Raw genomic sequence first — 27,439 nt, 5'->3', positions numbered from 1 at the left:
TGGGGTACCCCCACCTGAGAAATTCAGCCTACAAAGGGAAGGGATGAGGTCAGGTTAGAGCAGCTGCTGCACACAATCCAACCTGGTAAGGACAATGAGCTGGGCTGTGGGCGCTTTTCTCACCCCACTCTTCTGCCAGTGCTCCACCCCGCACGCCAGCCCACCGTGGGAACCAGCAAGCCCCCTTTCTGATCCAGGACACATGGGCTCTGGTGGGACGTACAGCTGTAGGGGCCTGCCCCAGAGGCCGTGAGCCAAGTCTGGCCCACAGATGTGATGTGTTTGGTCCTAGCACTGTTTCAAAAATAATCAGGTCAGTTGCCAACATGTAGACCTTGGGTGATTTCACATTAAATCTGGAGTTTTGGCTTCATTTAAAAAGTATCTGAAGCTGTGGCAGCACAGGCCCACATCCCTGATGACAAGAGTTGGCTTCCGCAGAGCTGTACGGCCCCTACCTGTGTAGGGGGCCTACTCCCCAGTTTCTCAGCTCCACTCCCATCTGCTTTCCTCATTGACAGGCGCTGCCTGGCCTTGGGGGCATTTGAGTCCCTTCCAAAGGAATTCAGTATTAAATGATACCACTTTTTCTTTCTTTTATTGGTGCCTCCTGCCAAATAATGTTTACTTCATTTGTATTCTAAGATTGAACTTGTATTCTAAGATTATTTCAAATTCTCACACTGCAATATCAACAAAATAAAATTTCTAACAAATTAACTACCAGCATGTTACAATTTGTGCTTTCACAGGGCCTTCATTCTCAAAGTATTAGAAAAAGAAGGCCTTTGGGAACGTAATAAAATATTACGAGGTGGAGACTATGTTTCCCGCCCTGTACAAGTAGAGGAAGGAAGGGCTCTTGTCTTGTTGTGATTGGCACTGGGGGTTTGCATGGTGCCACTTCACTGCTGGGGGCAGAGGGGAAGAGTGGAAGCTGTGTCCCGAGTGTAAGCCCAGAAAAAGACTGAAGCCATCCTTCATCAGGCCAGACCAGCAACTTGGATGCAAGAGGACCAACCTTAGTTAAGACCAACAAGATTGGGTTTATGCCTACTGAAAAATATTTTCAGCCTCCCCAGAAAGGGCAGTCTGGCATAAAATCCTTTACCATGAGGCTTTATTGCTCTGCATCAGAGCTGGTCCTGGGCTACCTGGGATCTCAGGACCCTGTCACTGATCATTTATACTGCATCCCACCCTATCAGCCCTGGCCCTACTTGTCCCAGGTTTGCCGAGGTCCCAAAGGCTTTCTTTTGATTTGCCACCCTCCACCACCCAGCACACCTCCCACAGGGTCTGCCTACTTTCCGTGCTGTCAACCTATTGTAATTATTCCTTTTCATCTCAGTTGGTCTCTCAACTTCACTGATGCTGGAGATTTTTAATCCGTTATTCACTTAGGCAGGAATGCTGTGTGTTTAAATTTTTTATAGGGGGTAGAGGTGAAGATGGGGATTGGGCAGAGGGTGAGAATAGAGAAAGGTAAAGGGAATGTTTTCCAATAGGTTTTCTAATAGGTTTCCAATAGGTTTTCTAATTGGTAGAGAAATTTGTAGGGAGGGAAAGAATAAAAATACTCAGACATGCAGACAGAGGGCTAGGTGGTGGGACCTGTATGCTGTGCAGAATAAGTGGGCGATGTTTTGGCCCTGTCTTTTCATGTGCACTGGGAGAGACTTTACCCAAACTCCAAACTAATGCTCGGCTAGAGAAAACAAAGAACAAAATAATCAGCCTCAACTATACACAATGTCGGCAGGATTTTTCCTATTCTCACTGAGTGTTGATAAACTGCCAAGAACAGAAGTCCCTCCAGTGCCTGTTAAAGGATGTGGGAGGGGCTCAGAGCCCTAATGGGTCTATCAACACCATGTCACCTTCTCATGAGGAGCCCAAAAGCTTCCTTTAAGGGAAGATTCAATTTGGGAAAGAGCTCAAATCAACTACGGGTCCAACTGGATAATAAAAATCAGACAAGCAATTTAAAAAATAGCCTCCCCGCTCTAGTAGTATGATTTTCAGGTGATATTTTTAATTTTTGTGTGCATGTGACTTGAAAACTGACTCTGAAAATAATTCTAAATGGAGTCTTCCAAAAATCTGTTGGGTGATGGCAGCATCAGTGGAAAAAGTTTGGAGTGGCCAACAAAATTTCTTTGAGAAACTACCCTCATTTTACATACACATTCTGGTGTGCTTGGCTCAATAAAAAAAAAAAAAAAGGCTTACTGATTTGTGACTACAGTCACATATCACATAAATTGCTCTACTGAAATTCTTCTTAAAATGAATTGCCTCACTCTATTTTACAAGGAGTCAGCACGGACTCATTGTGAAGGCTCATGTTACATAGATTTCTCCTTTTCTGCCAAAGTCATTATTGCTACATTCACCAGGAAACTATGAGGGCCGGTAATTAAAAGTAAGTTAAGGCTTGTCAGAATAAATGAACAGAGAACATGTGGTGACGAGGCAACCTCAATCGATTTGTGTTACAACTCCTCTTTACCCTTTAATTCAGCAATACTGGGGGAAACACAGCAGCTCCCTGCAGCCCGGCACAGACACACAGACACAGAGCCAAATTTGTACTGGGATAAATTTTCAGTTTGAAAGCCTGCACGTAGATACTGGACTGACTTTCTTTAACAAGAGTTTTAAAAAAAAAAATCACAAACTGGAATGCTTGGGTGGAAAAAAGTGGAATATATGAAATGTTGTCCCCAGTTGGCTCAGTAGCTTGGCTGGCAAGGAAGCAACTCATTCCAAATGTTGGATTCAGTTTCTTTCACTCTTTGATTCAACAGTGGCCAGAAGCATGGCTGTCACTAAATGTCTAGTCCTGAAGCAGAAAAATCATAGAGGCAAGAAACTTCTACTGGAAAGAGGCAACTAAAGGAGAGCCAAGAAGCACACATGAGGAGAAAGAGGGAAAGCACAGGCTGTCTAGATTTCATCCACTTCTTCATTTATGGAATATTCCTCAGCGTGCATGCTGGACGAGGCATACACTGCTCTCCACTCCTGTACGGGTCCTACAGCACAAGGGAGACAGACAAGGAAACAAGCCATTGCAGTACAATGCGGTTCTTGCTAAGACAAATAAACCCACAGGAGTCTGAGACACCTGACCCAGACCTTGGTGACAAGGGAAGTCTGCCTAACAGAGGTGAGGTCTAAGCTGAAAGCTGGGAGATGAGGGTATGAATGGGGGAGTGGTAGTGCCAGAAGGAAGTGTTCCAGGTAGTAGTTATGTCAGATAGGCGAGTCTCAAGGATCTCAAGGTCCACGTGGTTCTTACTAAATGCTATTCTTGCTGTGTTAAAATGTAGCACAGTATTTTGCAGATGCAGCTGTAACCCCAGGAGCCTGACCAGAACCCAACGTGATGAGTTTAGCCCACAGCCAAGAAGACATCAATGTGTAGTTAACCAAATAGTGCATCTATACGATGGCTAAGCCTCCCTTCTGGGAGACAGAGCTTTCCGTGTGATCCCCTCTCTTTTATTTGCTGCAAGTAAATAAAACTACTGAAGGTCAAGCAGATCTTGACCTTTTTAATAGAATACTCCCAAGAAGTGAACCCCTTGAGTTTTGTGATGGTTACAGCATGGGCAAAGGTTGCAGAAAGACAAATAACACTGATTTAGCACCTATTGCTCTTTTTTTCCCTACAAAACAAGGGGTCTTGAAGTGGGAGGGCCAGGCTGGGGTGATAAGCAGGGGTGCCTGGGGGAGTGTTTCCAAAACCAGAGCGTAAACAGAGTACATCCTCTTGGATTGTCAAATTCTCTGGCATGGTTGGAGAAAATACAAGTGAATGTTTGGTACCAAACAGGAGACTTCAATGAGATATACTCAGCCTGCAGGAGCTCCTGAGGAAGGGGTTACAGTTCTGGTTTGAGCAGCCACAGAAACATTCATGAAGCGAAACTTTGCACCAGGGTCTGGGCCTGGGCGCTTTTACATATACTGTCTTATTTATGTTTCACAAAGACCTTGGGAGACAAACATCTTTATAATATCTTTTGTGGGGACGAGGAAACCAAGGCTCAGCGAGGTTCTGTAATTGCCTCACAGACACACAGCTGGGACTTCTGATGGTAAATATGCTTTTCTTCCTTATTTCAGCTTGCACTTCAATGGAATAGTAACACCTTACCTGTATCGAACATTTTATTATTTTTCCAATCACCTTCAGTATTTTTTAATCTGACCTTATTCATTACAACTCTGTGAGGGAGGCAGAGGAAGTATATTGTGATTTGCAATCATATTCTAACTATTTTATAGATGGCAAAACTCAGAAATGTCTTAGCCAAGGTTATATACTACCAAGTAGGGGTGATGCCAGTTAGACAATCTACTCCCCAATAACAAGTCCAGAGCCCTTCTGATTCACCCCCCACCCCAGATTCCTCTGAAGCACGGGCATGTCTTTGAACCACAGAGGTCAGAACTCTATAGACATTCTCTGCCCTGAATTGCATTGCTTCCAGTGTTCACCAACTGTAACACCACATAAATCGCTCTTTCCTCTCTCTGGGAGAGTCTACGTAGAAATGGCAGGCGTGGTCATCATGAAAGAAAAGTGTATAGGCCTTTGTGCCCCTGACATACCTTGCCCACCGATAGCCCTGAACTAGTACATGAAACATTGTATTTCAGAGCCAGTTGGTTTAATCCTTCAATTGCGTCTTTAAAGAAAATCTGATTATAACCATCTTTCCTTGTATCTTATAGAAAACTTGTTCTAGAGATGAGGGCTGCTCTGAGAAATCCCAATAAAGGTTGTTAGCCTTTTGGTAGTTTGCAGCCCTAGCTTATAGTTTAAAATTCTTGCAAATGATTTGGGGGTCATTTCATTATTTCCAAAATCTAAATACTGAGCATGAACCAACTTATACGACTTGTCCAGATCTTAATTTTTAAGCATAGAGGCAGAGGTACTTTTAAATTTGTGTGTGTGTGATTCATAGTGAGTTTAATATTTAAAATGATTTTGGAAAGAGGGAAAAAACTCATGCTCATAGTAGCTGCATAGAGAATTAAAAAGTAGGTACAATAGAATATATACATATATATAAACATACACATAAACACAAGAAAAAATATATTGTGTTCAGTTCTGGATGCCACCTCTCAAGAAGGCCTCAGGTAAATTGGAACGTACCAAGCCACAGTAAGGAAAACTCTGTCTCATGCAGCACAACTCAGGGAATGTCTTACTTGGAGAAGACAAAAGCATTCTTCCCTTGCCCTGTGGGTCTAAAGAGCCATCAGGTAAAAGGAGAATTTGACTTCAAGGGTAGATATTAGACGAAATCTCAGGCATGCTGACCTCAGCAAAAACTTCCTACTAACAACACGTGAGATGGGCTGATGTGGAGTGGGCAGCACTCTATAAGACCGTACCCACCCTTGTAAAACTTGTTCATAAGCATGTCTGGAGGGACCGTCTGAGGGAGAAAGACGAGAATCATGCACTGGGAAGGAGAAATACAGGACCTTCTAATTCAAATATTCTGTGCAGTCTGAGATGGCCGTGGGAACACCCCGAAGCCAAGCCAGGGCCTCAGGGCCGTCCTGACCCACATCAGTGCCTCTCAGGGTGCCGCCACCACGACAGTCTCTGTTGAACTCTCCTTACCCTATTTCATTTTCCATCCTGATCCCACCAGAAGTGTGAATGAAATATGGAGGTTAAGGGAGGGGAGGAGAAGAGAGGGCAGGAGAGGGGAGAGGGAAAGAGAAAGTAATTTTAAAGAGAGCTGAGATATGGCTCATTCCATTAGAACATGCTTTACCCTCTGTTGTCAATGAAAACTTACCGATTCCACAAGGACAAAACTATGACCTAATGTGATCCAAACAGAAAGAAAATATCTGGGAAGAGAAAGGAAACATTTCTAGCGCTAGGAAGTTGAGCCTGGGCTTAGGCCAACTGTGTCTTGCACTGGCTTCTGGAAAGAACTATGAAGTAATTTGGGAACTGGACCTCTAACTCAGTTATAGACAGGAAACTGTCCAAATCCAAGTTCCAAATTTTTGGCACACCTGAAGTGGTCATGCTTTACTCCTGATTTTGCAAAGATTGCTTGATTTCTACAGTGGATTTGTTTGGCAATTAGCATTGCAAATGTATGGGACACAGATGACAATCCTGATTCCCATTTTAGAGCAAAGTAGACATAATAGCCATGTGCGTGGGGAGCATTAAAGACTATACCGGGAGTCAGTTGTCTTGGCTTTGTTTTCATACCCCTCAATGTTTGTGAGGATTAAACTTCTGAGCAACACTAGACCACTGGTTCTCAAAGTTCAGCAGGCGTGAGAATCATCCAGAAGGCTTATTAAAACAGATTTCTGGGTCCAACTCCAAGAGTTTCTGATTCAATAGGTCTGGGTTGGGGCCTGAGAAGTTATATTTCTAACAAGTTCCCAGGTGATGCTGATTCTTCTGGTCCCATAACCACATTTGAGAACGACTTCCTAAGGTCAATGACTTGTCCCAGTCCTGACTACATCTGCACTTAATTAAAAGATGGTGACCCCTTCCCCACATTCCCCATCTCAACAGATGTTAACTTCATTATGCAGGATCCATGCCTAGTGTCCTTCTGATGAAACTGCCTCAGTGGACTTGACTACGCATTTCCCATGAAGACCACCCAGAAAACTCAGAAGGTCTTAAGTCTGTGTATATATGTGTATGTGTGTTTAATTCCCAGTGGTATACAAGGGACAGTTGTTGGTCTACAAAACCCTACAAAACTGGGGCCTGGGTTACTTTAAAATGTCCTTTCTCCATAGCTCTTCATGGCAGCAAAGATGTTCTAAGTTTCTCCTGCTAATGAGATCCAGGTTTATGATTTTAGATGAGGCCCTTTGAGAGCAGGAATCTCAGTGCCGGGATATCCATTCACTAGAATGCAGTACAATAATCTCATGGCTACTAACGAAGAAGGAAAATGGAAAAATGCAAGAATCCAATAGTAATTAGCTTAAAATTCAATGCTTACACCACATGTATGCATCATAAGACATTTAAAATAATTACTCATCAAACCCAAAGCAGTCCAAATGTCTACACTGACTAAAGGTGAAAAACAAACCCTGCCCGTGTATTTAAAATCGTGGTTATGCTGTACTTATTTTTATTGAATCCAAGTCCAGAAATCAGATTATGATGAAGGTTTTATCAGTTCTTCCAGTTGAAATGTTCTAATTTAATAACCAAGAATTGAAATAAACTCTCTGTAAAATAAAGGTCCCTTTTTTCCTGAAGTGGAATATAGTTTGATACTTAGCTGTTAAGCAAGCATAGTGGGCTAAGTGTCTATAGTAACCAAATATCTGCACATCTACGCATACATATAGAGTGTCATTTAGCAAACACCAGTGCTTCAATCCAATGTTTTTATCTAGCCCCGATTTCCTAAAGACACCCAAAGGAAGGAAAATTAACAAAATATGCTTTTATCTTGGATGAGGTGCTATGATTAAAAGCATAAAAACGGATCCCAGTATATTTAAGTAATGCATTTCCAATGTGTCAAAGCTTTTCAAGAAAAACATAAGATGAAAACACGAGGTTACTGTTCAGTACCTTTAGGAATTCAGCTAGGAGTGCTACCCACAGTTTGAACAATATGCTGTTTTCAACACAATACCTTCCTTGCACGGAGTAAATACATAAAATATTGTTTGTGTTGACTTCATATCCAGACTGTGATTATTATTGAGTCACTTTATAACTTCTACGTTAACAATCTTGGTATTGTCCTAAACAACAAACACTGTGATGATTACCTGTGTTCAACTTACAACAACGTCGTGTTCATACATCTCCTTCTTGAACAGCTTCCCTCAAATGTCTATTTTGGGAGGAGTCAATCTTCTCACCCCCCTCTCAGAAATGGTATATTGATGCGGGCCACGGAGACCTTAGCTACACCTTCCAATGATGGGGCTTGTTCTCCATTGATTAAAACCGAGGTTTGTTTTCTTTCTTTCTTTCCTTCTTTTTACATTAAGCATATGGAGAAAGAATAACATTTGCAGGCTGAAGTGTAGGCTTTTCCTTTTTAGCACCCCAGAAGGACACCAACTTCACTTTGTAATTCACCAACATGAGCAGGAAAGGACTGAAAGCAGAGAAGCCTGAAGAGAGGGCTGTGAGAACAGCTGGGAAAAAGACACAGGCTGCCAAGTCTTTTAAGAAATTGACTAAGATAAAGTGAGAAATCCAAAGTGGAGCGATCAGCCACATTAATAATATACTGAACTTGGCTCCTCTAAGAATTTCAATTTCTGAATCATCATCTCCAATCCAGATGTCACCATATGTCATCTTCTTTCTTTCCGAAAGGAGAAAAGACATCCAGAAACAGACAAAGACCAAGCTGGCTAAAGGGAGAATATCAATCAGAACCACAAACACTTTCCCGTAGTAAAACTCTACCTGCTTGTTTCTGAAGTCGGTTAGGCAACCCACGTGAATTATGCTGGTGGCCAAGGGGTGTGTGCTATTTCCTGCATTCAAATATTCTGATTTTTCAGTATAGATTAAAACTGGGATGTACACAGCCACGCCAGTCACCCAAAGAGCAGCAACCGCCTTCAAGGAAGGCTTCTGACGGTCCAGGTTTTGAGACTCGTTTAAGGGGTACACAGTTTGGTAAAGCTTCCAGTGGTAGAGCAATGCAAAGTACAACATGAGCCAGATGGCCAGCGAGGTCGTCAGGGCTGCGGTGAAGCACAGAACCTTGCAGCCAGCTGAATCCAACACGAAACCAGAAGAATAAACAATTTTCATGACATTCACCACCAAGTTTTTAATGAGGTGGACAAATACAAGGCTGAAAATCAGAAGAAGGGATGTCTGTAAACGCCCAGTGATGCATTTCCTGGTAGAATAAAATAAACACGCGTTTCCAACCGAGCTCACAAGGATGAGAAGGGCACAAGCGATGATCTCGAGCACGTCTGCAGATGGCATCATGGTAAACGGGAAATTGGTATCTCAGATGGCTTCTCTTCAGCTTCAGTCACTAGGCTTTCAGATAACTTTTAAGAGGTCTTCAGTGAGAAGACCTGTGTTTTTTAAATCCACTCTATGCTGACAAAATCATCGACTGGGGTCAATGGTTCAAAGATGGTCTGTGACAGAATTCTGCTTGCTCCAGTGATGAGCTACTGAGAACAGGACCATATCCCAAGATGACTGTTTTATTATCTCTGGGGACCTAACTATGATGAGAAAGTTCCAGGTATCATCACTTAATTAAAAGTTCTCAGAAATGTATTTATAGCACTGTAATTTCCTAGCTATATCGTCATGTGGTTTTCAACCACCGTGAGGGAGAGAATAAAATTAAACCTGCACCAGCGAAGGAAAGGTGGCCAGAGGTTGAAGTTACCCTCTTCATTTATGGGAAACAATTAAAGAGGTGGGCATGTCTGAATAACAATGAAGATTTCCAAATAACAAAAAAAATGACAAATTATCAATGATGGCAATAATGTGATAGAGACTTATGAAGGATAGTAGTTTTCTGGTTTCTCTAACATTTTGGAAAGCAGGAACTTCCCTTACCTGTTGTGATCTCAAGTGCATGTGGACATTACAAAAAATATGATAGAAAATACTTGCAAAACAGTGGAGGATGAAAAAAAGAAGGGAGGAAGGAAGTGATTTGGGAGACTCCCCCTTCTCTCCCCTCCCCCATTAGCACAAGAGGCTGGGAAATGATTTCTGTCTCAAATATGATTGGAGAGTTTGGAGCAAGGACAGAAAAACGGCATTGAAACGTGTTGCTCAAGTAATCTCGCATTAACTCACTTTTTCTATGAACTCTGTTGGCCAAGTATGTCATAATGATCCATTCTGGGGACAGACTAATTTCCACCTACCGTATTTGCTTGTAACTTCTGCTGTCAATCATTCTCTCTACACTGTCACAATACACACTTCAGTCTGACCCAGTGGTATACTCGAGCCAGCTTGCACAGACGTGAGCACTTGTGCACTTCTCTTTCCAACTCTGTGGTCAGTGACTTCATGTTAGGAGCCTGAAGTTGGGTATGGTTGGAGTATTTACAGCATGGAAATGAGCAAATGCTACAAATTGGGGCTTTGGGGGGAGAGGAGAGTTGTTTCACTAGGACAACATTGGCCTAAAAAATAGTCATACAAAATTAGCTGACATTTTTTCTGCATAAGGATAAGATCAGTATTTGGCACCCATCAGCTCTTTAAGTAAGGAAGGTTTATGGCAGTGTTAGCAGATAAAAAAGCTGGGCCCCACAGTTCCGCTGGAGGAGGAGGAGGCTGGGGGGCTGACACTTCCTATTTAAACCCCTTATCCCTTATTGGCTACTAAGACAGGTACCCATTTCAGAGTCCCCACACCACATTTTTGTCTCAGAAGAAATATCCATTACCTTGGTGTCAACTGCAGTCAGTCCAAAGGCTAAGTTTCCAATGATGATGATAATACTAACACTAATACTAACAAAATAGTAATAGTAACAAGACAATAATAATGCTCATATTGGCTACCATTTATTTAACACCATTTTGAGCCAGACACTATGTTGATGTTTGGCTTTATAAAGTTAGCCTCATTTAATCCTTAATATCATTTCTCATTTCACTGATGAGGAAACAGAAGACCAGAGAGGAAAAGTAAATTGCTCAAAGCACTGAGTAATGGAGGCAGGAATCAAAGCCAGGTATGACTGATTTGAAAACCATCCGTTCTTCATCACGGCCTCTCCACACGTGCTGTCAGACGGTGGATTTTCTGTTGACTACTTTTGATCTTCCCCTAACGACTCACAATCGGTGCACTCAACATACAGAGCCCATAATAAACTCCTTTTGAGAAGAGTGTCCTCAGGTTTATAATATACAAGTCATGCATGTTTGTGAGTAGCAATTAGTCATCTCCCTTCTCCTTCAATGATAATAACACACATGATGGGTGTTTACACTTCTGCGTCTCATAAAGACGTTTAAACATTCTGCACTCCAGTGTGAGATGCCTCACTGAAACAGAAGAAGGCTGTCTGCAGCGGTTGTGAGCTCCGCCTCCCACCCTGTTCCTGACTGTGTTTAAGCAGAGGACGATGACTGCTTGGAGTGAATTTGGGGAGCAGTGAGGAACAACCTTAAAGACCATGCCACATACAGCCCACCCTAATCTGAGATCTAAGTTTAGGATAATGAACTAAGAAATTGTCTATGTGATGCTATTTCTCAAATATACCCAATGGTAACAATTTATGGTAAGTAGTACTGGCTTCTCAGGGCTACTGGGGAGAAAAATGTTTTGTAAATTGTCCCCCTACAAAAAGCTTACATAAACATTTATTTTTCAAAGGGTCAGAAAACATGTAATACATTCCTTTGCATTAGGGCAAAAGTGTAAAACACATGTCATTTTTTCCCCTACAGGGTTATTTCTGTACCAGAGAAATAGCACACTAAAATGTAAGGGAAATAAAATTAATTTTTTTGAATACTGACTTGATTGATGGACAATACTTTTCTTTGTTAACTATGGCAAAGTAGGGCTAAAGAGACACCTTTGTAAGGCTGCACTCAATTGGTTGTCTACTGAGAACCTACTGTGTGCACAGCATCACACTGGACTCTAAGGATGGTACACAGGAGTGGAAGCCATTGTCCCTGCCTTCGACAAGCACATGGTGTATTCATAAGAACACACTGTTGTATAATGCATATGTTATATACATATATATGTGTGTGTATAAAACATTATATTATGTGTATATGGATACATACACACATATCATGTCATTTATTAGAAGATACATTTAAATAGTTATTTATTAAAAATTAATAAGTAATGAATAATATAGTGTAATAAATTGTCTGATCATGAGTATAAAACTAAAATATTCAGACAAGACAGGGATTCACAAGGGTAGGACTATTTTTAATTTTCAGTTTACAGAAAAAGCAACTGAACCTTAGAGAAGTTAAAGCACTTGCCCTGACTAGTGGGAAGAGGTGGCATTGAACTCTACAGACCTCTGGCTTTCAACAGCTTTTCTGAAACAGAAAGAGACAGGGAAAGCCAAGATGACTGCACTGTGAGGCAGAGGGGCCAAGCAGCGGGTACAACTCCAAGGGTCCCCAAGAGCTGCACCGATCAGCTCCTGATGGCAGCCAGCCCGTTTCTCAGAGGCCAGGAGGGCCCAGGAAGCACTGCCGCATCTTCCACCCAGGGAGGGAATTGTCATGGGTACACTTCAAGGAGGAAAGAAAAAAATCTTCCTTTGGAAACTAAACATAGGCTCTGCCAATCCAACTTCAGTGAGGTCATTTGAGAACCGAGGAGTTCAAAGGTTCTCTACAGCTTCCATTTACTTTGGCATAAGATTTAACAGAAAAAGAACTAAGGGAGAATGTATATGGCCCAGGCTGTTTTCCAAATCACAAACTGCTGAAGTTATTTAGAACTTAACTCACAATCACATGTAAAGTGGTTCAGATGTAAATGCTTTCCGCGTGGCTTAAGGCAATCTAGGTTTCCTCAAATGCACATGTGCTGTTCTAATGTGAAAGCTATGGAGTCAAAATCTCAAAGTACTTTGGGCTCCTCCTGATTAGAGACCACTGTTGCTTCGCGCAACAGTGGGTCAGAGGAGGAGAAATAAAACAATGCCGTCCTTCATTTGGGCATTAGGTTCTCACAGTAGCACCAAGACAAACAAACTTCGCAGGCTGAGGAAGGGTATTTATTCCTTTAAATTGAGGATGTAATATAAATATATGTCTTTTAAGAAGAGATGCCCGAAACTTGATTCTGAGGCTGAATCTATACAAAGGGCGCGTTAATTTATTTTAATGGAGATCAGTGTAGCGCATGTGGGGAAGGGCATGCCTTCTTGAGAGCAGGTTGGTCTAACCAAGCTGGATAATTTACTAAGAATAACTCACAGAAAGATGCAGCTCAAAATTGTCTGATTTGTTCCCTGGCCAGGAGCAACATGGCCCAAATGAAAGGAATTGCCAAATTTTTTATCTTGTAACCAATGGCTGCCTGAAGTTATTTTCAATTCTCTGTAAGGCAGTGATTTTGTGACCAGCCAGGGCAGGACTGAAAACCCCCAGCTCCAAATTAGAAGTACATGAAGAGGAACTTCAGGCTGGCTGGGGCCCGAGCAATTAAATGGTAACTGCCTTTTAGATCGACTGCTGTTACTAATTATATTAGTGTGCTGAGTGCTGGGAAGTGTGGATGAGAGCTCTAGGCCACTCTGGTGGGGGAAAGGGGCTAAGACTGACGAAGCCTGGCACTGAGCTGGACCCTTCACATATGTTCTCCTCTGAAATGCTCACAATAACCCCCGAGGTATTAGTAGTTTCAGTAAGGCTGAGTTCCATGCACAGCTGGTTCCAGTTGGTACGTGATTCAATCAGGAGTCTCACCAGGTCTGTGTGGCTCCAAAGAGTTGGCAGGGCCTTGAGTAGGAATGGGGAGAAATACTAGATTCAAAAACTGGCAGAATCTGGGTAGCAGAGAAAGATGAGATAATTTGAAATCAGGCCTTAAAGAAAAAGTTTGCAAGTATGAAGAGCCCAGGGGAGAGCCTACACAGGGAAGTTTTGAGGGTAGAACCTGGGCAAGCCTCCAGGCCAGAACACCAGCGGCCGGGATGGGAGGTGCCACCACCCTAAGAAGAGGAGGGGCTTTGTGGTGCTCAGGGAAACCACTGAGCACTTCTGACACTACAGGTGCGGAGGAGAGGCCCCAGACGCTGAGGCTGCAAGGCCCGGTGAACCAGGGAGCAGAGTGGAGAGTGCCTGTACCCTCTAGGCTCATCTCTAGGCATGACGAAGTCTGTCCCGAGGAATCTGAAGCCAGAGGCCTGGGTTCAATCATAGGACAGTGAAAGCTTTATCGAGTCAAATTTGCTCTGGCCTCTGGTTCCCCACACACAAGGAAATATGTAGATTCATATATGCGTGTGTACAAAGTGTCTGTATATACCCATGTACACACATATATGTTTGTAAGCAAGCTGTTATACAGTTACTAGTTTTTGTGAGAATTTTCTTCCTAAAATCACACAGTCACAGAGGTGCTTTACGCTTGTCACTGGCAGGTGTTCCATGGGCTCTTTGCTGAAGGCAGAGATTCTAAACGCACTGTCTGAGCATAAGCTCAGTTACTTGGCAAGCAGTTGTGGAAAACTCCCCCAACCTTCTCCAGGCTGAGTTCATCCTGAGCCCCTTCGTCTGTATCTCTATTCTCTCCTCTAAAGATTAAACCCACCTTCGGCTTTTTGCACATGACCACAAACAACCGACAACCTACCTCAACCCTACAAATGAAATCCTCCCCATCTTTTCTCCCCTCTCATCCAAACTTCTCCAAAGCGGCATCTACATTCAATGCTGACACCTTCTTATCTCCTTTACTCCTTAACCCACCACAATCTCGTTTCTTCTTCTTTTTCCTCTGAAAATGATTTAGAACAAGATTAGCTCCTACCATTAAATCCAATAACACCTGGCCTGGTCTCTTACTCTTTCTCTTTTTCCTTTAAGGCTCTAACACGTTTGCTCCCTATAGATCAAAAGTCCTGGTCCACTTCTCTTCTCACTCAACAACTGGCCCCTATATGCACAGATATCCATCTGCTTCTGGATATTACTACCTGGAAGTCCCATAGGTTGCCCAACTCAAGGTGTTTTTTTAACTTTTTTAAAATATTGTATTTTTTTCCCAACACCATTTAGTCTCCTTTTGACCCCCCCCCCCCCCCCCCCCAAGCAATCACCACAGTACTGCCCACATCCATGATAACCTTACTTGGCTACAGCATTGTTCTCCACTCAGCTAAGGTCAGAGACGTGGCTATTATCCCTGGCCCCGCCCTCTCACTCACATGTACATTCAACCATTCTGTCGGTTAAATTTTATCATTTCATCCTTCCTACCATTTTCTTATGATAGCTTCTCATCATTTTTTTCTCCTGCAGTGAATTTGAGAAAAACAAGACTAAAGGTAAGGAACTTAGTACATTTTTGCTTCTTCAGAAATGCTCTCTGAGTCTACACAACTCTCCAAGTGACTTAAAAATACAAAGGTGGCCTTGTCACCTTACTACTGAAAAACCCTTCAGTGTCTTCCCCTGCCTACAGGGCAGGCAGCCAGGTCCTCCACCAGTTACATAAAGCCAACCACGCTGGGTGCCTGCCTGCTGTTCAGCTCCTACCAAGCTGTGACTCACACTGGAAGCTTCAATGATACCGATGGAGATTCTGTGCATGGTCCATGCTGACCCTTGTACTGCGGTTTTGGCTTATGCTGATATCTCGGTGTACATCCTTCTTCTCTCATTACCACTTGAAGCCACCCAAACCCCCACCTTTGGCTTTTCCTGTGCCAGTGAATGGTGCACTCATTTGCCTATTCTCTCAGGTAACTATATTTCCTAAACTCCTTTGCCAATTGACTGACCTCCTGGTAGGTCTGGCCAAGGGCAGCCTGGGATAAAGGATTAGAGAGCAGAGAGAAAAGCAAATTTCTTTCCCCCTCCCCCTTCATCCCCTCTCTCCTTCTCCCTCCTGCTCCCTCTCTCTCACACACACCCTTGCCCAGTCACAGGCAGTGTCTCCTATACATTGTTGGCTCCTATAGGCAACATCATTAGCATCATTCTCGATTGTCAGAGAAGGCCCTACCTTGTGGGTGATAAGAGACCCCTTTCCTTTGTCCTTTTAGCCCTGGAAGTTACTCCTAGGAAGCATTCACGGCTACAGCTGACTTCAAGTTCAGATTATCTACCTGCCTCTTCCTCTGTGCAAAATTCCTGAGCACGTTATTTCCAACCTTGACAACATTATTATCTGCTGACACATCTGCCTCCCTCATGAAGAGATTCTTTGTCTTGTCCACCATAATCCAGAGTGTTCATCACAGAGTCTGACATATGGAAGGCACCTGAGAATTTTTTGAATGCATGAAAATGTTCACTGAATAAGTCCACAGACCAAAGAAGAATCTTTTTTATAAGAAGCTAACTTCAGCTTAGCCACAGAACGTATCCAAAATTTTCTGCACCAGTATGATAGCAAGTCTTACCACAAGTAACAGTTTAATATTTTAAAGTAAATATAGGATATACTGCATTTTGGGGAAGGGCATGTATCATAAAATCAAAGTTATGATGCCAAAAAATTTAGAGTTCATGGTTCCAAATAGTCCAGATGGAGCATCGGGAAAAGCAAGAAAAAGTGGACACTTGACAAGAGCGAACATGCCAAACGAGGCTGACCAAGGGTTGGGGGAGGGAGGGCAACAAAGCAGGAAGGATTCCAAGGGGAAAAGCCCACCAATACAAATCAGGTTCTTCTGAGATTCTCTTCGTGTTCAAATTCTAGCCTTATCCAAATGTCTCATATGTGCCTCTTTTTACTATTATTCTCTTCTGTGTTTCCTTTCTTTGGAGAAAGCCATTGAAAACTACTTAAAAAAATCACTGAATAGAAGGGAACTCCCTCAACTTAATAATGAATATTTATAAAACCCGATAGCTAACATACTTAATGGTGAGAAACTCAAAACTTTCCCACTAGAATCAGGAACAAGGCCTCTCACCATTCCTTTTCGACCCTGCTCCAAAAGTCCTATCTAATGCAATTAGATGAAAGGTATACAAATTGTGGAAGAAAAAATAAAAATGTCTTTATTTGAAGATGACATATTGTCTATTTTTAAAATGTGACCAAAAAACCTCCTGGAAGTAGTAAGTGATTATAACAAGGTTGCAGGATATAAGGTTAATACACAAAAGTCAACTGCTTTCATACATGGCAGCAATGAATAAGTAGAATTTGAAATTAGAAGCACAACATCATTTATAGTAAGACTCCCTAAAATGAAATACTTAGGTATAAATCTAACAAAATATGTGAAATATCTGTAAGAAGAAAACTACAAAGCTCTGATGAATGAAATTAAAGAAGAACTAAATAAATGGAGAGAGAATTCATGTTCATGGATAGGAAAATTCAATATTGTTAAGATGTGAGTTTTCTCCAACTTGACCTAGAGATTCAATGCAATTCCTAAAAAAATCCCAACAAGTAATCTTGTAAGTATTGACAAACTGACTCTAAAATTTATACAATGAGGCCAAAGACCCAGAATAGCCAACGCAATACTGAAAGAGAACAAAGGTGGAAGACTGATACTACAGGGCTTCAATACTTACTATAAGTTTACACAGTAAGAAAGACAGGGTGGTGTTGGTAAAAGAATACCGTATTTTTCAGACCATAAGATGCACCTAGGTTTTAGAAGAGGAAAATAGGAAAAAAAATTTTGGAGCAAAAAGTGTGGTAAAATATTTAATAACATAAATTACATAATATTTCACTAATGTAAATGGAAACAGAACTCAACAGCAGCATCGACAACCATCATTACTGACTTTAAGCTTTAAGTACAGAAACTCCTCTAATCATCAGGGAACCCCAAGAACTCCTCGTCACTACTGTCCACATTTATGAAGCTCAGTTCCTCCGAATCACTAGTATCACTGTCTTCACTCTGTTCACAGAGGATGTCATCTTCAGAGCCGTCTAAGGCATTGCTGATGCCACGTTTTTTGAAGGACCTCACAACAGTTTCATCCTTACCCGACTGCCATGAGGTTTTCACCCACGCACAAACTTGGGTAACAGTGGGCCTCTTCATTCGTGTCAGATCATGATTTCCGGCAGCCATCCATTTGTTCCACTCTTCTCTCATGAAAACTTTAAATGGCTTGTTGATGGAAACATCCAAAGGTTGCAACTGGCTGGTAAGCCACCCAGAAATTATGGCTAGATGAGTTTTCTCTTCTTTAAATCCCTTTTTTGTGGCTTCAGTGGTATGTGCCCTAAACTGGTCAAGCACTAACAGAGCAGGTTTTTCCAGAAGCCCTCCAGGACGTCTGGACCACACCTTTTTCTATCGTATCTTCATGCCATTTTCGTCCATCCGTCCTTTGTCATGAACACGAACAATAACTCCTCTTGAGATTGCCTCATTTGGCATGTTTTTTTCTCTTGGAAATCAGCATTGGTGGCAGTTTGGCGCCATCTGCACAGCAGGACAACACAACCATGTAATGGGTTTCATCATGCCCTGAGGTTTTCATGGTTACGGTTTTGGCACCTTTCACATCAATGGTCTTGTTTGATGGAACATCAGAGGTTAACGGGACTTCATCCATGTTCCCAATTGGGCTTATTTCAAATCCATTTTTCTTTCTTGCATCCAGTACAAATTTTTGAAAAGACACAATCTTGGATTCATATTCTATAGGCAGTTTTCGTGCAATGCTAGTTGTGCACACAGCAAGGCCACATCTCTTCATAAATCTGTGGCATCATGATGGTGATCCAGTGAAGTCCTCAGTGCCTTTCTCTGCAGCCAGACGTTTGGCTTCACAGATGATCATTTTTGTAGATACCGGAAAGCCATTGTTCCTGTGATGTATGATCCACTTTCATGTCCACTTCTAACTGTGGCCATTTTGCAGCATGCCCACAAAAACATTGTTTGGTTTTGTCTGTTTTTTTGCAGTTGATCCTTCTGTTTCCTCCATTCCTGTATCACGTTTTTGGTTGGAGGTGGCCCAAAGTGTCTCTCCACTGCTCTGTTCCCATGTTCTTTGGAGTACTTCACTACCTCCAGTTTAAAAGGGATTTTACCTATATGAAATCCTTTTCTACTTTGACATCTTTCCACAATTTCAGTAGATTCAGCAGGAGACTACGGTACACTATCGTATCTTTCTACAACAAAATACAGTAATGACAGAACTGTCAGCACTGTGTCCTTCATAGTTATGGGGGCACTGTAGCTGAGAACATCAGTGGATGATGCACTGCTATGGGGGGATCTGCTGCTGACACTGTTATGGGGGGATCTGCTGCTGGAGGGCCACAGGTTGTGCAACACTCTTGTATGGGGACAGCAGTTTTGCACAACCTATGTGGCTCTGTAGCTGTTGCCAAATTATAGCTCCCATCATCCCAAGCTGTCCAAGCATGATGGGAGTTGTAGTTTGGCAACAGCTGCAGGGCCACATTGACAGGTGACCCTGCAGCAGAATTTGCCTATGTTAATGTTAATGGGGGACATACCAGTCACGTGATGGAGGCACATATGGGCGCTGCAGGCTTTCTTCTCCTGACGTGCCTGCACCACCTGTACCCTCCTCCCTATCACTACAGTATGCGGCAGCAGGGACTCTGCTCCCGCCTCCCTTGTTTCCCACTGCGGGGACACCCCCTCCTCCCAGCCCAGGGCCCACAACATCGTCGCAGTCCTGCCGCCGCTGGCTTCCTGCAGCAGCAACCATGCTTCTGCCTCCTGTGACCCCACCCTCCTGCCATCCTGCCATCCCCCCACCCCCGCCCCCAGCAAGTCATGTAAGCTACATTCATACTATAAGATGCACCTCCATTTCCCCCCCAAATTTTGGGGGGGAAAGTGCGTCTTATAATCTGAAAGATACGGTAGATAAAAAAAAAATCAATGGAACCTAATAGGGAACCTAGAGGTAGACCCACATAAATACAGTCAACTGTCTTTGACAAGGGAGCAAAGGCAATACAATGGATCAAGGAAAGTATTTTCAGTGGTCCTGGAACAACTGGACATCCACATGCAAAAAACATTAAATAAATCTAGACACAGACCTTAACACCCTGCATAAAAATGAACTCAAAATGGACCATAGACCAAAATGTAAAATGCAAAATACAAAATATAGGGGAAAACGTAGATGGCCTTGGATATGATGATGACTTTTTAGCTGAAACACCAAAGGCACAATCCATGAAAGAAATGATTGATAAACTGGACTTCATCAAAATTAAAAATTACTAATCTGTGAAAGACAATATCAAGAGAATAAGACAAGCCATAGGCTTGGAGAAAATATCTGTGAAAAACACACCTGATAAAGGACTGTTGTTCAAACTATATAAAGAACCTTGAACTCAAGAATTAGAAGGTAAAAAATTGATTTAAAATGAACCAAAGATCTTCACATATATCTTACCAAAGAAGATAAAAAGATGGCAAATAAGCATATAAAAATATGCTCCATACCATATGTTATATGGGAAATGGACATTAAAACCATAGTGAGGTACCACTACACACCTATTAGAATGGCAACGATCCAGAACACTGATAACATCAAATGCTGGCAAAGATGGAGAGCAACAGGAACTTTCATTCACTGCTGGTGGAAATGCAAAGTGGTACAGCCATATTTTTGTAAGAAGATAGTTTGGCAGTTTCTTATAGAGTGAAACATATTCTTACTGTGCAATCCAACAATCGCACTCCTTGGTATTTACCCAAAGGAGTTGTCCATGCAAAATATGCACTGGGATGTTTACAGCAGCTTTTTTCAAGACCAAAACTTGGAAGGCAGGAAGATTTCCTTCAGTAAGTGAGGAGATAAGTAAGATGGGGCACATCCAGATAATGGAATATCATTCAGCACTAAAAATAAATGAGTTATCAAGGCATCAAAAGACAAGGAGAAATCTAAAATGTGCATTACTAAATAAAAGAAGCCAATTTGAAAAGGCTACACACTGTATGATTCCAACTATACAGCATTCTAGAAAAGTCAAAACTATAGAGAGAGTAAAAAGATCAATGATGGCCAGAGATTGGGGGTGGTGGTGGGAGGGATAAATAGGCAGAGCACAGAAGACTTGTAGAGCAGTGAAAATACTCTGTATGATACTATAATGATGGGTGCACGCCATTACATATTCGTCCAAATCCATAATTGCACACCACGAAGGGTGCCCCCCAAGGCAAACTATGCACTTTGGATAATTAAGGCGTGTCGATGTAGGTTCACAACTGTAGCAGATGTTTCACTCTGGTGGGAGAGGCTGATACTGGGGGGGGCGTCTACTAATACATGTGTGGGGGCAGGAAGAATACAGGACATCTCTTGCTTTCCTCTCAATTTTGCTATGACCCTAAAACTCCCCTAAAAAAAAGTAAGGTCTTTAAAAAATACTCAGTATTTAGCGCAATCTTATAACTTTAGAAATTAAGACAATTAGATCTAGAAGAGCCCAGTGACTTGCTAAAGGCCACACCGCTTTCTAATGGCAGAGTTGGGAAGAGGACATAGATCTCCTGAGTTGCCTGCCTGCTACACTTTTCAAGTTTATTGGAAAATAAATAAATAATAGTAAGAAAGATAAATGAAATGAAATTAGTTTAAAAAAAGATTTTTTGACATTAAAGCAACTTGACCTCAAGTTGGCTGCTGCCCATGTATTCATCCCAAAACACCTAGTCTGAATGACTTCATTAGTGAGACAGTCAAAACACAGGTGTCCCATTTTCATGACAAGCAAGCAAAGGACATGGGGGCACTGCAAATAAAACATCTGTTTGAATGCAGGAGCCAATCTCAGTCAGCAGAACACTAGTCAGCATCAGCCAGCTTACACAGGTTCTCAGGAGGAGGAGGTCTGTTACTTCCAGAGCAAGTCCCTTCCAGGAAGCAATGCTAACTGGTGGAAGAGGCAAGGCAACGTGTGACTACTTGAACTGCTGGCATTAAGTGCACCCTAGTCAGTGAGAAAACAGAAGCCATGGTACCTGGAAACTCAATGTTTTGAACATAGAGTCTCTCCCTCTTGACCATATGTTTTGTCTAGGACTCAAACCCTTACTGAACTTTTCAAACTCCATACCCCCAGGTAAAGCTAGCTGGAGCAGGTGTTGCTGCACTACTTAATTTATCTGAATGTGTTTGTTATCATTATATCACTATCAAGATGAGGGGCATTGCCATGGCCACTGCTTCATTTGTCAAACTCAACTGAGTTCTTGGCTTACTCCGTTCTTGTTATCTAGTGAAATGTAGAAATGTAGACATTCTCCAGTTTCTTCCTCCCCCATTTAATCTGATTCTGCACTTGGACACCAGTACGCATTCCTATGAGTTCTCTGACTCCAAACATTCCATTTCTACCGATAAGTCTTAATTAAATTCTCCCTGTTTTAATCCACTACAATTTACTTCGAATCAATTCTGTAGTTCTTCGACATATCTCTGAGCTTAACAGAGGAAAAACCTAGCTTCTGACCATTATTCTTTCCATTTGCTCTTTCCAGGGTCAGAAAATACCCAGATTCCTGAATTTCCAACATGCGCACTGCAGTGATCCATAGGGTAATCTCGATGCCTCAGCAGGCAACAAAATCCAGATTCATCTAACTCTAACCAGATATCTACTCCATCACCCAATGTTCACGGCATTTAAGTCATGGAGACCCAGTGTCCTCGTCTGTGAAATGGGCACTTTGAGGGTATTGTGAAGATTAAATGAGATCACGTAGGCAGTCCTTAGAGTAGTGTTCAATAGGTGTTAGTTGTTCCTCTGATTACTGAGATCAACTGCAATGTCTCCAATGACAAGCAAAATTACTCATTGTACATGGTCAGTGATGATCAGGAAATCAGGACTCTGCATCTGGAATTCAGATCATTTACACATATTAGCTTCCATTTTCAGTTGTCTCAAACTGCAACCATCCTCCAGTAGTGGAAAATCACTAGGGTCATGCTTTAAAAATCATTGCTCTTAAAAGATGGTTGCACTGATTCAGGGCTGAGGGAGCATGAAAGATCTTTCTCCCCTTTTCTGTATCTGGTCTGGCATTAGGAAGTGATTACGTGGAAGCAGAAGATCAAATGATACTGATGAAAAGCCGTTCTGGAAAACCCAGGGGACAGCATGAGCAAACATGCTGGAAGAGATCATGCTGAGGATGTTTAGGTCAGCAATACAGCTGTTCACCAGGGGATGACAATAATTCTACACAGGGAGGCCTGGTTACCCAACTTCCCACAGTCTCAAGGTCACATAAGGATATAAGTCACCGTAACATGAAAATATTCATGAATTGGCTGTTTTAAAACACCCCCCCCCCAAAGAAAAACCTCCCTCCCTGCTTACAAGCAGCATCTCTCAGTATTCACTAAATCAACATTTTTTGGAAGTCAGTCCCGCACTGGTTGTGGGAGGTTTCAAACCCTCCTTTAGTGCAACACAAATACAATGCCAGTGGATTGGAAGTGAAATTGCAAAGCTCTCAAAAGACGCGAGACTCATGATGTCAGAAACAGGGATGTTGAGTAACAGCCTGAAATACATATCAAACCACTAGAAAAGTTGGAGTGGTTTGTAATTTCAGAAACACATCAACAAGGATGGTGGTCTCATAGATGTTTCACAAGAGAACGATTTGAGTATCAAAAGGTAAAGAGAGGCTTTGGGTAAGCTGATTAAGCCCAAGGACATTGTGGGGTGGGCAAAAATGACCATAATTATGTACCACAACACCAACACAAAATGATGTCATGTAATATGAAGGTATAATTTTGTTGAAAGATATGATTGTCAATTTATTCTAAAGTTCTCATGTAAATCTCTTTAAATATAGGCATAACTGGACTTACTCCCATAATTTCAGTTTAAATTTTCAAGACAAATTCTAAATTGGTGGTTTGTTTATAAAAAAGTTTTCAGTTTGTAGTGACTTCACTTTTTAATTAAGTTTATTGGGATGACACTGGTTAGCTAAATTATATAGGTTTCAAGTGTACAGCTCTATAACACATTTTCTATCTATTGCATTCGTGTTTACTATCCAAAGTCTAACCTATTTCTGTCACCATATATTTGACACCCTTTACCCTTTACTGTCTCCCCCCATCCTCTTTCCTTCTCGTAATCGCCATATTGCTGTCTGTGTCTATGAGTTGTTTGTTTTTTTTTAAGTGGTCTCTTCCTCTTCACCTGACTATTCTCAGATAATGAGGACTTCCGGTCCATATAATTATACTTGTTTTTATGGAGTATACTTGGAGACATTACAAAATAAACCGTAAGTGAGAACTGAGTGTAGTCCAAAGGAAAAAAAAAAAAGAGCTCTTCTCCAAGTAGAGCTCCAGCTAATGAACTTCATGAAACTAAAGGGACAGGATTGCTTTTTGAGCAACTAGCACACACCAGGCACTTTACATGTCTAAGTTCTAAAGCAAAAACTCTGCAAAGTTCATATAACTATCCCCATTTTAGAGACAGGGGAACTCAGACATGGGTTAAGTAGTAACATTACTTCACAGAGCAAGTAATTGGTGGAGAAAGGATTACAGTCCATATCAAATAAGAGCCTAACATCATTCCACCTGATGCTGAGGAGTCAGTTCACCTGGTGCTAGATGTCAGCGTTGGTGGAAGCCAGTCGCTTTCAGTTCGGCTGCTACTGCAACCCTATTCAGTACCAGCCTCCACAAAGAAGAAACTGAAATTTCGTTTCTGGGGCTGGCTGTGCACCATCAGGAAGATTGAAGATCCACACCTCCCAAGGGCGCCAGGCATCCTGTCCAATGGGTGCAGCAGCAGACATCTGAAGCACTTGCAAGCGTTCTGAAGCATTTGCTTGTTGTGGGATGTGCTTTTCAGTAGAATGGCTGGCTGTGTGACTAAATGCTTAGGTCTCAATAAGTCAAAAGCAATTCTGACATCAAGATGTTAAAATCCCCAGAGTGGTTACAGGTGCTCCTGGAACAATGTTTCCCCATTTCTGCGTGAATGAGCCTGATCACAAGTGCAAGCAATCGGCCCTGACTGCCCAAGGAGGTTCTCACACTCCAGTAGGTTCTCCAAGCCTTAGCGTGTTCCACAGGAATCCTTGCAGCATGAAGTCTTCCTCTGGAGAAGCTGAAGGCACTATGATTCGTGGCCAGTAACACATGTTATAGGCCAAGACCTTTATCTCTAAGCCTACAGATTCATGGGATGCTTAGCTCTCAGCCTTTAAAGACATATTATGCTTTACCTTTTCCAATAAAAATAAAATACAGCTTTCCACTAATAGCTATTGTATCTTTTCATCTTATTAAATAAAAATGTTCACTAATTCATTAAGCTTTCTGGAGAAAGTCATAGTGGATTTATATTTGTTTTATTAAATCTGGCCTTTAAAATGCAATTCATTAAATTATTCTGAGCTTAAATGACTTATCTCTATATCTTAAAACAAAACAAAAATTACCAATTATTGTTTTTGAAACCATCCTTACTTGAAAATAATTTTCATATCTATTATATGGAATGGTTTCCTAGCTAGACAATTGTATATTAAGAATTATTTTTAAAGACCTTATATGAGCCCTGACTGGTGTGGCTCAGTTGGTTGGGCATCATCCCACAAAGCAGAAGACCGCCAGTTCAATTCCTGGTCAGGGTACATGCTTGGGTTGCAGGTTCGATCCTTGGATGGGGTGCTTATGAGAGGCAATGAATGGATGTTTCTCCCCCTCTCTCCCTCCCTCCCTACCCCTTGCTCTAAAAATAAATAAATAAAATACTTTTTAAAAAGACCTTATATAAAGTATAGATAAAGGTTTCAGATAACTTTTTAAACATTACATTGTGAGGAAACCTTAAAAAGCCAAGAATCAAACTTATTTTTAATAGATGTGATGTGTTACAAGGGAGACACAAATTCTAAGCTCCGGATTACCTTCCTTCTTATTACATATATTCAGAAGTTTCTCTGAGTTCAAAAGTTCAGAGCAACAATTTATAAGGGTCTTAGCTCTGAAGCAAGCCAGAGGGAAAGTGCTGCTTTAAATCAACACGCAGCCACAGCCCTTGGCCTGCCGCGGATCTTGCCAATCCAGAAGGCTACAGAGTGCTGCCAGTTCATCCACTGTCAGGGCACGCTTGAAAAAGTATGATCTCTGACAAGGTGAATTCAGAAAAGTTACACAGATTACCTGCAGGTACACGCATTCCATATTCTAACTTTGGGAACTGTAGTCTTAGCGAGAGAAGAAAACATTGCGCATGCATCCTGGAGATAAAGGGGGAAAGTGGTTTATTGTGCTAAACAGAGGCCAGGAAAAATGTATTCTTCTCCTGGAAGTCACGTAATAATGCCTGTATTTGAAGATATAGAGAGGAATTAGAAAGGATTCCATTATGATAATTAAATATTTCTCCCACGTCTTCTTTACATATTAAGAAACCTTTTTTTTTTATCCTGAAATGTAAGACTATTTAGGAGTAAGAAAGGGTTGGAGACAAATTTTAAAGTGATGAAGATATCTCTCGCTGAAAATATATAGGGTTCTTCCTTCTCTCGCGCCTCCCTCCCTCCCTCCCTCCCTTCCTTACACTCCCGTTGGTTGAGCACCATGGCCATTGGCTATTAAGCAGTGAACAAGCAAAACAGGCTCACTGACCTCAGGGAACTCCTATTTTAACACAGTGCCATCCAAAAAGTTTCTTTGACGATGGAAAAGTTCTATAGATGCACTGTCTGATATGAGAGCTTGTAAGGTGGCTAGTGCAATCAAGGAACTAGATTTTAAATTTTATTCCATTTTAATTTATTGCATTTAAATAGCCACATGTGGCTACCGGCTACTGTATTGGACAGCACGGTACCAATGGATTAATAAAACGATAAACAAATAAATAGCATATAAAATCTTTTCTGGTTTGGACAAGCACAATAATGGGAAAAAAACAGGCCTAGGATGACTGGGGGAAAAGGAATCTGGGCTCTTTTAACTGTGGCGAGTCAAGAAAGGCCTCTTTCCGCACAACAAAAGGCATGAAGCCATACTAAATGTGGGGCAAGAGGGAACTGCCAAGTGCACAAGGCCTGAGGTGAGAGTGAGGTTAGAGGAGAGACTGGGCCAGAAGGCCAATGTGGCAGAGAGAACTGGGCACAGACATGAGGAGACCAAGTCGAGAGCAGCGAGGCAGAGATGTGAGCACGCAGGGCCCTATGGCCCATGGGAAGGAATTTGGAATTTACTCTGATGTGGAGGGAAGCCAGTGAGTGGCTTCAAGGGGGAGAGTATCATGAGCTGATTTATGTTTAATACGATCAGACAAACAGCTAGCTGGAGACCAGACGGCAAGAGTGGAAACAGCGGTCAGGAGGGAACTGCCTGGTCAGGCCTGATGCTCCAGCGGCTTGTCTAGGGCCACGCCAGTGCCAGACTCAGAATGTATTGTGAGGGCAGAGCCAACAGGCCGTGGTGATGGATGACATGTGGCGAGAGTATGTCTGCATGCGAGGAGGAAAAGGGAGAGCTCCAGGAGGATGACTCCCAAGTTAGCTGTTGAGTTTATCCCAACATCATTAGACCCTGGGGAGGGAGTGACCTTTGAACTTTTGAACAGTACAAGAAAAAAAAAGGTGCTCAAATTCCCAGAAGCAGTCAAACCAGAAAAGCCCTTATCCATATGTTAGGAAGCCCATGTGCGCGTGTGTGTATGAAATTTTAAGTAAAATGTGCTCAATTATTTTAGTCCGATCA

General features: G+C 42.0%; 1 protein-coding gene across 8 annotated transcripts in view; it reads right to left on the bottom strand.

Moving 5' to 3' along the window:
• Positions 1 to 27,439, bottom strand: part of SNCAIP (synuclein alpha interacting protein) — a 147,728-nt gene that overhangs the window by 68,258 nt on the left and 52,031 nt on the right. The window contains exon 1 of one of the 8 annotated variants that reach the window (XM_024571439.3): positions 7,816 to 7,878. The exons of the other annotated variants lie outside the window; for them this stretch is intronic. The gene's annotated coding sequence lies outside the window, so the exon portion shown is untranslated. Of the gene's footprint in view, positions 1 to 7,815; positions 7,879 to 27,439 lie in introns of those variants that run through there. 8 annotated transcript variants of the gene reach the window in all.

The sequence above is a fragment of the Desmodus rotundus genome, chromosome 1 (assembly GCF_022682495.2).
Source record: "Desmodus rotundus isolate HL8 chromosome 1, HLdesRot8A.1, whole genome shotgun sequence".
In the NCBI taxonomy this organism is placed as follows: Eukaryota; Metazoa; Chordata; class Mammalia; order Chiroptera; family Phyllostomidae; genus Desmodus; species Desmodus rotundus.
The sequence above is the reverse complement of the archived record's forward strand: the minus strand, read 5'-3'. Positions and strand labels throughout refer to the sequence as shown.